This window comes from Ranitomeya variabilis, chromosome 5 (genome assembly GCF_051348905.1).
Source record: "Ranitomeya variabilis isolate aRanVar5 chromosome 5, aRanVar5.hap1, whole genome shotgun sequence".
NCBI classification, from domain to species: domain Eukaryota; kingdom Metazoa; phylum Chordata; class Amphibia; order Anura; family Dendrobatidae; genus Ranitomeya; species Ranitomeya variabilis.
This window is the reverse complement of record NC_135236.1, coordinates 31,183,208-31,197,306: the sequence shown is the minus strand read 5'-3', so window position 1 is coordinate 31,197,306 and position 14,099 is coordinate 31,183,208.

The window sequence follows — 14,099 nt, the reverse complement described above, 5'->3', positions numbered from 1 at the left end:
CCTCCTAGTGTGGGATGGTGGAGGAGAGAAAGGCCGCCCTCCGGACGGGGAGGGGCAAGAACTTCTGGGGACCACGAGGCAGAATCCGATTGGCAGCATGGAGCGTGGAAGTCACCCCGGGGAGGGAGAGAAGACCCGTGCCGGGTTCTACCAATGGGAGCCGGCGGAGTCCATACCAGGCTGCGCTAACCAGGAAATCCTCGGGGCAGAAGTGGAGGAGCTGTGCCGGCAGTTCCGGAGTCTGTGCCAGCGAGCAACCACCCCTGGCGAGGAACCGCCCCCGCACCAGGTATCGGCCCTGCAGCCGACAACGGAGGAGGCCGACACCGGGGGTGCATCGGAGGCAGGTAACCGCGCCGATCCCGGCGTGGCGATTGAAGAGCCCCTGCTGGTGGATGTAGACTCACCCCCACCACAACCACCCGGGCGAGTGTGTAGCCGCATCGAGTGCGAGAGGCCCTGGGAAACTCTGCAGACGGCCGATCGCCCCCTACGGCCCATCAAACAACCCACGCAGCTCCAGGGAGAATGGGTAACCTTCAAATGGACCCGTGCGGCCACTACCAACCTGATGGGGTTCCCAGGGGATGCCCAAGAGGAGGGGGAGAGTATCGAAGTCATCCGCCAGCGGGAGTACCGCCAACAGCTGCGCCAGCAAGAGGAAGAATGGGCCCGCAAGAAGGAGCTCCGGCGTCAGGCTGAGCGAGAGAAGGACCTTCAGAATAAAGCCCAAGTCAGGCAAGTTGCAGAGGAGAACTGGGGGCCGCAGCACTATGGCGTGATCAATACCTTCCGGCTGCAAGGAGGTTGGGGCTTCATTAAGGAGCCCGGTCTTGCCTTGGAAGTGTTTGTAAACCGGCGGGATGTAGAGGCGCACCTCATTGAAGGACACCCAGGCCGGGATCTTTACCCAGGAGACCGGGTTCGGTACACCCGCCATTGGGGGGATAAGGGGTGGTATGCCCTGCACGTACGCAAATACAAGCCGGAAGTGACCGTACCATCCTCTGATGATTCCTCAAGGCCGGCGGCTATTGCCCCGATTTCCCTGTGCGCCAAATGCCTGCGGGCCATCACTCCAAGGAGAACCGTGAGTACCCAGACCCCTATCCAGGGTGCGGACGCCCTCTATGTGGTGGCGGGGGGAGACTGGTACTCGCGGAAGCCGCCTCCAGCTTTAGAAGAATAAACCTCGATACCCTGAATATGTAAATAGTTACTGTTCCACTACTTTGTTGCTATACCCGTAAAGGGTTAACTCTTAAAGGGATCCCTTTGTTTACCCGGGATCCCTATTGTTTTTGGTTATTTTTCTATTTTTCTGTGTTATTCAAAAACTGCTGAAATCATGAACAGTGCATGATCCGAACTTCTTGTAAATAGTTGCACCTTATTAAAGGCGCTCCCTACTGGTTTTACTTAAAGACTCTTTGCAAAGATACCGCACTGGAACCTTTGCTGAGTATGGACTGGTAGCTTGGGAAGACACGCTACCTCACAGAGACTTGGCCCCCTCTTAAAGGGGATGTTCATTTATCGTATTTCAACAGTAAAATTGCTTAAGATAAATAGCAATAATGTCAATGAGAGAAAAGTGATGATAATGTTTGTACAAGAGAGTTATATGTGTTTAATTAGTTAAATGTGAAGGAATACTGATGATGTGCTCTGAGAAGTAAAAGGTGAAAGATAGAAGAAGGATGCAGTGGGCCCGTAGAAATAGATGTGGTGTCCAGCATGCAAGAAAGGAAGAAAGATAATGAGAAGGCTTAATGTTCAGAAGAAAATGCTTGATAATGTTGATAGATAGTTAGGATAGAAGGTAAACCCTGAGTCCTCATAGGAGTCATGTAGAGATGGCTCAGTGCTCTTAAACTGAAAGTAATGTTATGTTCTATACTGTGTATAGTAGTTGAAAAGGCAGTAGGCCCTGGCTGAACGGGGCGGTCCTGTAACAGAAAGGAGAGGCAGTAGGTCTGGTGCCGATAGGACAGGCGGTCCTGCAGATTTAAAGAAGGAGAATGAAAAAAGTTAATTTACCTTATAATGTGATTATAGGAAGGTCTTTGGTGGATACAGAGTGTATGTCCTTAAAGGCAATGTTAAAGTATTGTTCAGCAATTTTTGCACTTAGTAGAATACCCGGTTGGGTAACAGGAGTTATTTATAGCCTGTAATTTATAATGTTTAATGTTTAACCATGTTTTGTAACGTTCAAGTGTCCTCACCTCCCATAAAGGGAAGCTTGTTCAAGTATACTTATTGTTATTGCACTCAACCAAACTGTATGTCTTTTTGCTAAACTTGTATTGTTGTTTTCTTCCCAGTCCCGGAGTACTGTGTTTAACCAGGGGGGAGTGCAGCGCCCCAGAGTCCTGGTCGTTGCAGTACTGTGGCTCCGCCACTATGGGGAGCTATGGTGCGTCCGATGGCACTGAAGGAGTTCATCTGATCAGGTATCACAGACACCAATACATTTCACAGCCGGGCCTCCGGGGGGAGCTAAGGGTGCTATTCATTAGGCCACTCCCCACCATAGTGGGTAAACTGGGGGTCAGGCAGGAAGTTAGATCAGAAAGCTGACTGGATTGGACGAAGCAACACCTGGTGGCAGAGGGTGTTGTGGAGGAAGAGACAGTAGGGTCTCTGTCAGGGGTGGGATCCTGATAGAGGCTTGGCATTGAAAAGAACGTAACGGGTCCGCGCCAGCTCCGGGAAGCGGCGGGACCCAAGAAAGGATTAGAAGCGAGATAGATTGTGCTGAGTGAGAAACGGGATCACGCAAAGGAGAAATACCAGTAGGAGTCGTGCTGTAAGACCGAAGCAACATCCTACTGAGGCGCAATACCGGTGGCCGGAACGCCGAGGGAGTAGAACAACATTCAGCTTCAAGCAATACTCCAAACAGCGGCAGGACAGTCAGTCTCAGGCGGGCTGTCTAACTCAAATCACCTATGAAGTCTTGGGAGACAATTGTGGGAGAGGGGCGTCTCTAGGGTCCCGGAAGAACTCCAGGCCTACCCGTCAAACGGGTGCCGTTCCTACCCGAACCTCAGGGAGGGACGGAGGATTAGCAGAACATCATCTAGTCGAGTTGTGAGGGAACATCAGAAACAGACACAACAGTTGTGGGGTACTTTCCGTAAGCACAGCAGGGAAGGACTACAACACATAGCGCTAGGGGGAAGGCACAGATTTCCTCCTGTGAAGAGAACTCTGGAAGTGTCATTGGACCGGCCGGACTTGCGCAGCCTGGTGAGCCGTATTCTGGATTGAGGACCCAGAGATCTTCAGTAAAGAGGTAAAGAGACTGCAACCTGGTATCCTCATTATTTATCGCGACCTGCACCCCACAACTGCACCGTTACAACACCACTATCCACACCGATCATTCACTGTGCGCCCCACGGCAGGGTTACAGACCGGGGCCTAGCCGCCGTGACAACCCCAGAAGCAGAGACTCAGAGGCCCGGTACCGGGTACCCCTCGGCCCTGCGGCAGTGGGGGCGCCACAACTACGTGGGTCGATGCTTCTCCGGCACAGCTTGCCATCATGGATAAACAGTTTGCCGGGCAGGACGCAAGAATGCAAATGCCGATGCCTTGTCTCGAATGCCCAATTTGCCAGAAACGGGGGAAGACCCGGGCGCACTTGAAGAGGTGGAGCTGCCTGCATTCCATCGCCCCAAAGCCACTCAGAACTCCCATCATGTGAAGAATAGGCACAAGAACCAACCGGATGCCACGCTGAATCCCCTGCCCCATCACGGATGGGCGGAAACCCAGGATGGTGACCCCGCGGTCCGTCGGGTGAAAGAGCTCTTGACGCAGGCAGGGTTGCATCCCGGCCCAGATGATCCACAGGAGACCCAACAGCTGTGGAAGGGGAGAACTTCCACAGCTGTTGGGTCTCCTGTGGATCATCTGGGCCGGGATGCAACCCTGCCTGCGTCAAGAGCTCTTTCACCCGACGGACCGCGGGGTCACCATCCTGGGTTTCCGCCCATCCGTGATGGGGCAGGGGATTCAGCGTGGCATCCGGTTGGTTCTTGTGCCTATTCTTCACATGATGGGAGTTCTGAGTGGCTTTGGGGCGATGGAATGCAGGCAGCTCCACCTCTTCAAGTGCGCCCGGGTCTTCCCCCGTTTCCGGCAAATTGGGCATTCGAGACAAGGCATCGGCATTTGCATTCTTGCGTCCTGCCCGGTACTTGATGGTGAAGTCGTAGTTGGACAGCCGGGCCATCCACCGCTGTTCCAAGGCCCCGAGTTTGGCGGTATCCAGATGCGTTAGCGGATTGTTATCCGTGAAGACGGTGAATTTCGCTGAGGCCAGGTAGTGTTTGAACCTCTCTGTCACTGCCCAGACGATGGCAAGAAATTCCAGCTTAAAGGAACTGTAGTTGTCAGGGTTCCTTTCAGTGGGACGAAGTTTCCTGCTGGCGTAAGCGATTACCCTCTCCTTGCCTTTCTGGACCTGGGACAGCACGGCTCCCAATCCTACATTGCTGGCATCCGTGTACAGCACAAACGGTTGGTCGTATTCGGGGTAGGCCAGTACCTCTTCTCCCGTCAGTGCCGACTTTAAGCAAGTGAAGGATCCCTCCAGCCCCTCGTTCCAGTCAAATGGGGTGTTCTCCCCTTGGTCTTCTTTGGTTGGCCCACCAACAGGTTTTGCAAGGGCACGGCCTTCTTGGTGAAGTCCTTAATGAACCTCCGGTAATAGCCTACCAGCCCGAGGAACTGCCGGACTTCGTGGAGGTTGCTGGGCTTTGGCCAGTCCTGGATCACCGTGACCTTGTCGGGGTCTGGGGCCACTCCTTCGGCGCTCACCACATGGCCCAGGTACTGCACTTTTGGTTTCAGCAGATGACATTTGGACGGTTTCACCTTTAAGCCAAAGTTGGACAGGGCTTCAAACACCTCAGCCAGGTGCTTCAGATGATCTTCGTAGGTCTTAGAGAAGACAATGACATCATCCAAATACAGCAGTACAGTTTCAAAGTTCTTGTGCCCCAGGCAGCACTCCATCATCCTCTGGAACGTCCCCGGGGCATTGCACAATCCGAAGGGCATGTAGTTAAATTTGCAGAGACCCATCGGTGTCGTGAAGGCCGTCTTCTCCTTGTCCGCCTCCGCCACGGGAACCTGCCAGTACCCACTGGTGAGATCTAAGGTAGAGAAGTAGTTAGCAGATTTTAAGGCAGCCAGAGACTCCTCTATCCTGGGCAGTGGGTATGCGTCCTTATGTGTAATGCGATTCAACTGCCTGTAATCAACACACATCCTCATTGTACCATCCTTCTTTTTAACAAGGACTAATGGAGCTGCCCAGGGGCTACAACTGTCTCTCACCACCCCAGCCTCCTTCATTTCCCGCAACATGTCCTTGGCACACTGGTAATGAGCTGGGGGTACAGGGCGGTATCTCTCTTTTATGGGTCGGTGATCTCCCGTGGGGATGTGATGTTGGATCCCTTTCACCTGTCCAAAATCTAAGGGGTGTTTGCTGAATACCTGCTCGTACTCGTGAACCACCCTGTAGGCCCCCTGTTTCTGATGGGATGGATTAGAGTCAGTGCCCACATGCAATTCCCGACACCAATCTTTCGAGTGCCCTGCAGAACCGTTGTCCTCTGCCACGTTTGACGGGACCAAGGGTTCAGGTGTCTGTATCACACTATTATTGACAGCGAACAGTTTGGCGAGCGTGGCATACTTGGTGAGGTGGACCTCTTCCTCCCCACAATTGAGGACACGTACGGGCACCCTCCCCTGGCGGACGTCGACCACCCCCCGGGCTGTCAGGATAGTAGGCCTATTGTCTGAATATACGGGTTCTACCAAGGCCTGGTAGTCCTTACCCCTGAGGCCTATGGCTGCCCGACACCATATTAACATCTCACTCCTGGGGGGTATCGCGATGGGGTTTGAATCACTCACAGTGACACGACCAATCTCACCACCAGTCAGCTCTACCTGCTGTCTCTGCATCAGAGCCCTGATTTCCTTCTGTAGGGCGCGTTGTTCACTGTGGCCAGCGGTTTCTGCTACCTGTTGCAACAAAACAATAACTTCTGCAAGACAATTTTCTATAACATTAGTACCGATAGTCATCATGGGATTACATTCTCGGCGGTCAATATCAACAATTACAATCCCTTGTGCTTCCAATTCCACCCGCCCCACCTTGATGGTGACCTCTTTATACCCCACTTGCGGCAACGGCTGACCATTACTGGCTATTATGGTGAAATCGTCATCGGGGCCACGAGTAATATCAGTGTCCTCCCAATACCGTTTATAAAGCACGTAAGGCATAGTCATCACCTGAGAACCGGTGTCCAGCAAAGCGTTCATGGGGATACCGTCAACCACTACAGGAAGAACTGGTGGCCCTCCAATGTATTTGGCTCTCCAATGCTGCGGGCCTGATCGTCCTTGTAAGGTTCTCAGTATTTTTGCTACATTTGCTGTTGTTTTCTGTTATTGAAACCTAAGTTTTCCGTCGCCATTTTTGCTTTGTCTTGTTGTAGCTACTTTGCCCTGAGTCAGTATGGAGTTTCTAGCTTCCTTGTTTCCGCCCTGTTCTCTGTCTCTTGCCTTTATAAGCAGCCTCAGCTGTTCAATCAGTGCTTCTGAATCATGTCTGCAGTCAGCCTGTGACCTGCTCCTGGAAGTCTGGACTTGGTATTTGTGGACACTGGAACTCTGCTGCATGCTAATCTACATTTGCAAGGGAAGTAACACAGAGAGAGACTCTGAACCAGTTTGTGCTTCATGTTGAACTCAACGTTTATTCTGATCTGCCGTGTCATCTGCCATGTCTCCTGCCTGTGTACCTGCAATTGTGTAAAGCCTTTTTTCCTGTGGCATACTTGTATGCAGTAATACAAGCAAGTCATAACTAAACCTGTGTCTACTGTGTCTTCCTCGCACCCAAGCACAAGACTCTAAACAGACTATGTACAATACATCACAAGATTCAGAAGCCAACTTTAGTGTCTGCTGGGTCTGAGGACGCCGAGTCTGCTGTGGACCGTGTATCCTTTATATTTCTGCGATGATAGTGGTTGTGACTTCTCACAACCATTTCAGCATTTCTGCCTTAGAGGATCTGGGAAGATATTTCATTTATACCTTCTGTGATGACAGTGGTTGTGACTTCTCACAACCATTTCAGGTGAGCACATTCCCTTCTTTCCAGCCAGGTGTGTTACCACGGGTAAACACTATTGTGTGCTTTTTTTTTTTCCTTTTCTAGCACTTCTGCCTTAAAGGATCTGGGAAAATGGAGGCTCGCTTAAAGGACTTGTGTGGAATTACCGATACAATAATTGCGGATATACAGGCTTTAAAGACCAGCTTTGCAAGTCTGCAGGATCTGAACAACCACAATCTGCAAGTTTTCGGACAAAATACTCAGGATTTACGAGCCAGGATTGAGGCATTGGAGGAACGACTCCGGGCACCACCCCTACCTCCGGGATCTGGGTTTCCCAAGTTACCCCCTTTTCATTTTGGTGGTGAACGTGAAAAATTCAGGGGGTTTATTAACCAATGCAAACTTTTTTTTTCTGCACATGCCTCGCAATTTACCTCGGAACGGTCCAAAGTGCTTACTATAATTATGCTGCTCTCCAACAAAGCTCTGATGTGGGCAAACCCCCTGATTGAGACTGAGGATGAGTGTTTGAATAATTTGGATGCTTTCATTTCAGCCATGGGGCAGGTGTTTGATGACCCTAACCGAGGTGCGACAGCTGAAGCAGCCATGTTAACTTTGCGCCAAGGTAAGCGCTCAGTAGTTGAATATGCCTTGGATTTCAAGAGATGGGCCCTCGATACCACTTGGGACAGTTCTGCCAAAAAATCTATCTTTCGGAAAGGGTTGTCTCCCATGATTAAAGATGAACTTGCTCGTGCTGACCCTCCCACTGCGTTAGGTGACTTTATTAACTACTGCATCCGTATTGATGCCCGTCTTACTGAACGCAGACAGGAGAGATGGTCTGAAAATAATCGCATTAACCATTTCCTACCTTCCTCCCCAGCTAGGGACCCTCTGAGCAAGATCACACGGGAACCAGAACCTGAACCCATGCAGGTAGACTCTTTACAGAGACGTGTTAGTGACGCACGCAAAGAACATCGCTTAAAGGAAAATCTATGTTTCTATTGCGGTAAGTCAGGGCACTTCATTATCAACTGCCCCAGCCGTTCTCGTAAAACTACTGCAGCAGTCATTCACTGTGAGTGTTGTGAAAGGAGATCAGTCATGTCTGAACCTCAGGCTCCAGAAAGATCTGCAGCGATAGATGCTGATTTCTCGGACTTAAACTCTGTTATTTCGGATTCTGATGACTGTGTAAATGCGGCAGTTTTTCAAGTTTCCTCAGCAGTGTCTCAGCTGAGCTGTAAGAACAAGTCTCATTGCTTTCTTTCCATCAAGCTCTGGGTTGACTCGGTCTGGGTGTCTAGCTCTGGTATGATTGACTCAGGGGCAAGCGGTAATTTTATGGACATCTCCTTTGCCCAGAAACATGGGATACGTTCAGTGAAGAAGGCTACTCCTTTACAGATGGAGACTGTGGATGGTTCCCTGCTAACCTCTGGACCAGTGGATCAAGAAACAGAGCCTTTGAAGGTCCTTATGGGTAAGAATCATCAGGAGAGGCTGTCTTTTATGCTCATCTCTTCTCCCCACTTCCCCATTATTCTAGGGCTACCATGGCTGCAGGCTCAGAACCCTACAATTAACTGGGAGACCAAGGAGCTGCATTTTCCAGAGAAACAGATGGGTCCAGAAGTTTCAGCTTGTTCGGTTCCTAAGAGACCCACGTCAGTCTCTGAACTACCAGCTATATACCAGGAGTATGCGGATGTATGTGACAAAAGGAACGCTGACCAGCTTCCCCCTCATCGTCCATACGATTGTCCAATTGAATTATTGCCCGGAGCAGAAATACCCTTTGGTAAGATCTACCCTCTGGCAGGGCCAGAATTAAAGGCGTTGAAGGACTATATTGACGAAAATCTAGCCAAGGGCTTCATACGCCACTCTTCATCTCCTGCAGGTGCACCCATCTTCTTTGTGAAGAAAAAAGATGGATCTCTTAGACCCTGCATAGATTATCGGGAACTCAATAAGGTTACTATTAGAAACCGTTATCCATTGCCATTGATTCCTGAGTTATTGGAGAGAGTACGGCATGCCAAGATTTTTTCTAAACTGGACCTCCGTGGGGCCTATAATTTGGTCCGTATTAGACCTGGGGATGAATGGAAGACTGCATTCAGGTCACGCTACGGACACTTTGAATATCTAGTTATGCCTTTCGGTCTGTGTAACGCCCCAGCCACTTTCCAACACTTGGTGAATGACATTTTCAGGGATCTTTTGGATACATTCGTGGTGATTTATCTGGATGATATTCTGATTTTTTCTAACTCCACAGAGGAACATCATGGACACGTGAGAATGGTCTTAGAACGCCTAAGACAAAACCATCTTTACATTAAACTTGAGAAGTGTGAATTCCATCGGACCGAAATTCAATTTCTGGGGTATGTAATGTCTACACAAGGAATTAGTATGGATGGAAGCAAGACCCAAGCCATCAAGAATTGGCCAGTTCCTAAGAATGTGAAGGAAGTGCAGCGCTTCATCGGGTTTGCCAACTTCTACAGACGTTTTATTAGGAATTTTTCTGAGGTAGTATCACCTATCACACAACTTACCCGGAAAGCGTCTAGCTTCACTTGGACCCCTCAAGCTCAAGAAGCATTTTCCAGTCTGAAGGATAAATTTACCACAGCTCCTATCCTAGTGCATCCCAACCCTGAACTTGCCTTTATAATAGAAGTGGATGCCTCAGACTGTGCCATCGGAGCTATTCTCTCTCAGAGGACAGGTGAGAAGAATGTGCTTCATCCCTGTGCTTTCTTTTCCCAGCGGTTATCTGCAGCTGAGAGGAACTATGATGTAGGCAATAGAGAATTGCTAGCTATTATTGCCGCATTCAAAGAATGGAGACACCTTCTTCAGGGAGCTGCACAGCAAATAGTCGTCCTAACTGACCACCGCAACCTTGAATTTATAAGGTCGGCTAAGTGCCTGACTCCTCGTCAGGCTCGTTGGAATCTTTTCCTAAACCAATTTAATTTCATAATCTCTTATAGGCCCGGATCGCACAATGGAAAGGCTGATGCACTCTCTAGGATCCATTCAACAGAGACCCGTCCACCTACTCCTCCTAAGACTATTCTTCCTGATTCTAGATTCCTGGGAGTGATTCATAATCAAGACCTACTCAAAGACATCAAGGAAGCATACCATGCGGATTCTTTGCTGGCACAACCTCCTAGAGACGTAAGTCTTGTTTATAAGAGTGGTGTGTGGTTTCAGGGGCAACGCCTGTATATACCTGAAACGGTCAGATTACGAGTAATGCAACTCATCCACGATTCTAAGATAGCTGGGCATAGAGGAGTTCTAAAGACACAGGAATTTCTTTCACGTTTCTTTTGGTGGCCCACTTTCAGAAAGGACGTTCTAAACTATGTCACTTCATGTGAAGTTTGTGCGAGATGCAAGACACCACGTTCCTCGCCAACGGGTCTATTGCAACCCCTACCCACCCCTACCCGTCCATGGGGATCCATTTCCATGGATTTCATTGTGGAGTTGCCAACCTCGCAAGGGAAAAACACCATTCTAGTGGTAGTGGATCGGTTAACAAAGGCGGCTCATTTTATTCCCTGCATCGGCTTACCCACTGCTAAACAAACATCAGATTTAATGATTCAAAATGTGTTTCGCTTGCATGGAGTACCAGATGAGGTCATTTCTGATCGAGGAGTGCAATTCACTTCAAGGTTTTGGCAGAATTTTTGTGCCGCATTGGACATTAAAGTAAACCTTTCTTCTGCTTTTCATCCCCAGACTAATGGACAAACAGAACGGACTAATCAGACCCTGGAGCAGTATCTCCGCTGCTTTATCTGCCACCTACAGGATGACTGGGTGGATTTACTTCCACTGGCTGAGTTCTCCTATAATAACTCTCAGAGCGCTTCCACTAAGCAGTCTCCTTTTTATGCCAATCTAGGTTATCATCCTAACATTCTGCCTCAATTTCCCATAGATACGCCATTGCCAGCTGTGGCTGAAAGAATCACGTCTTTACAACGCAATATTGATCTGCTAAAGGAAAATCTGCAATTGGCTCAGGAAAGGTATAAAAGAGCAGCAGATAAGTTTCGTAAACCTGCACCAGCTTTCAAGGTAGGAGACTTGGTCTGGCTATCAACCAAAAACCTTAAATTGAGAATCCCATCATCCAAATTGGGACATAAGTACATTGGACCCTATAAGATCAGTAGGATTGTAAGTGCCGTTGCTTGCCGTCTTCAACTGCCCGGAACTATGAAAATTCACCCTGTCTTTCACGTTTCCTTACTAAAGGCAGCAGTACCCAATACATTCCCTGGACGTTCTTCTCCCCATCCTGATCCAGTGCTGATTGATGGTCAGGAGGAATTTGTGGTTGAGAAGATTCTGGATTCCAGATTATATAGGAATCGGCTACAATATCTGATTAAATGGCAGGGTTACCCAGTTGAGGATAACTCATGGGAACCGGTTAATAACATTAATGCTCCTCGCTTACTCCGCCAGTTCCATCAGAGGTACCCAGACAAGCCTGCTCTGAGGTCATCCAGAGGCTGTCCCTAAGGGGGGAGTAATGTAAGGTTCTCAGTATTTTTGCTACATTTGCTGTTGTTTTCTGTTATTGAAACCTAAGTTTTCCGTCGCCATTTTTGCTTTGTCTTGTTGTAGCTACTTTGCCCTGAGTCAGTATGGAGTTTCTAGCTTCCTTGTTTCCGCCCTGTTCTCTGTCTCTTGCCTTTATAAGCAGCCTCAGCTGTTCAATCAGTGCTTCTGAATCATGTCTGCAGTCAGCCTGTGACCTGCTCCTGGAAGTCTGGACTTGGTATTTGTGGACACTGGAACTCTGCTGCATGCTAATCTACATTTGCAAGGGAAGTAACACAGAGAGAGACTCTGAACCAGTTTGTGCTTCATGTTGAACTCAACGTTTATTCTGATCTGCCGTGTCATCTGCCATGTCTCCTGCCTGTGTACCTGCAATTGTGTAAAGCCTTTTTTCCTGTGGCATACTTGTATGCAGTAATACAAGCAAGTCATAACTAAACCTGTGTCTACTGTGTCTTCCTCGCACCCAAGCACAAGACTCTAAACAGACTATGTACAATACATCACAGTCCTACTCCTGGGGGTTGGCCCTTTGCCCCAGGGGTTGCTCGTTTAAAGGACAGTACCTTGCAAGGTGGTCCACCTGATGACAGCGGCGGCAGATGGGTCGTCCGTCCCGATGGAAGCGATCGTCGTCCCGGCCTCTGGTCGGCGGAGTCCTCCTCTGTCGCATCCAAGGGACATCCTCTGGTCTGGAGGCCAGCTGGATCTTCTCCTTGGGGGCCTCCGGTAGGGACTGCACCGTCCGGGCCAGGGCAGCAACACTCTTGGTCAGCTTCTGCATCTGGAGGCGGAGTCCTGCAGGGGAGTCATCCTCTAGACTCTGGGCATCGGCCTCGGCGGCGACTGGGGCATCTGACGCCACCTCCTGGTGGTATGTGAGAGCGGGACGCCTGGGAGGCACTGCACGGCTGGGCTGTCGCTCCTGCAACGCCTGGATAGCTTTATCCTTGAATTGCGCAAAAGTCAAGTCTGGATTTTGCATTGCCAGGAAGTGCAATTGGCCCCGTTGGTGACTGCACAGGAGCCCCTCAATGAACCGCTCCTTCAGGAGTTTATACTCATCCTGCATGCTGTCGGGGTCACTCTGCTTAATGGCCCGCAGCGCCTCCTGGAGATTAAGGGCAGAGTCCCGTAAGTTATCCTGCGGTCTCTGTTTGCATCCATAGAAAGTCAGTTTAATTTCTGTAGCAGTGCGGGTATCAAAGGTGGCTTTAAGCTTTGCAAAAACCTGTTGTGCAGTTCCCTTATCCGCGGCGGGCCAGGGCTTCACTTCTCTCAGAGCCGCCCCGAAGAGTTGGCCGATTAACATATGAACCTTCTGTGGCTCCGTCAGGGGATAGAACTCGAGCAGGCTGCAGATTCCCTCTTTAAAATCAGTTAAGGTGTGCGACTCCCCGGAGTATCGCGGGAGCCAGGCCGCTCCGGGCAGGTATGGCATAGAGAAGGGCATTATGGCCTTTGTGGTAGCGGCAGTGTCCGACTGGCTGATGGGGGCAGTGGGCTCTGCGGCCAGCGGTGGTGGTATTAGGGCCGCGGCTACATCCGCTAAGGGGACCGGAGCTGCCTCTGCATTCACGGCTCCGACCGCCGCCTCCGCTTCCCCTGACTCAGACATGGCTGTCCCTTCCTCCCACTAACCTGCTGGAGGTCAGAGTTCCTCTTCCGGGGTTGGCACTTTACCACGCTTTCTCGTTCCGCGCTCCTCCCTCCGTGCGCGGCGATGGCGAATTGTGGCGGGAACTCTTGGCGCAATAACAATGCACAGTCTTTGCAATAAGTCACAGTCCAAGCACAATAAATCACAGTTCCAAGGCACACATGACCTGATTCTTCAGGCTTAAGTAGATCCTGTTCGTGACGCCAAGTTGTAGCGCCCCCGCTGCCGCGGAGCCGAGGGGTACCCGGTACCGGGCCTCTGAGTCTCTGCTCTGGGATTGTCATGGTGGCTAGACCCGGTCCGTGACCCTGCTGAGGGGCACCCAATAATAGGTGTGGATGGTGGTGGTAGTGCGGTGCAGGGCCGGTCACAGTAAATAACGAGGACACCAGGTTGCAGTCTCTTTACCTCTTTACTGAAGGCTTCAAGTTAGCCAATCCAGAGCACTGTTAACAGGGCTGGCTGAGACCGGCCGGTCCAAAGGCACATTAGGAGTTCCCCTTGACAGGTGAGAATCAGCGTCTACCTTCTAGCGCCTATGTGTTGTAGTCCTACCCTGCTGAGCACCCCGGGATATTCCTCACAACTGATTCCGTCTGCCTCTGATGTTCGTTCTCTCTCCGTCCCCCAGATGATATGGTTAGGACGCACCCGTATGAT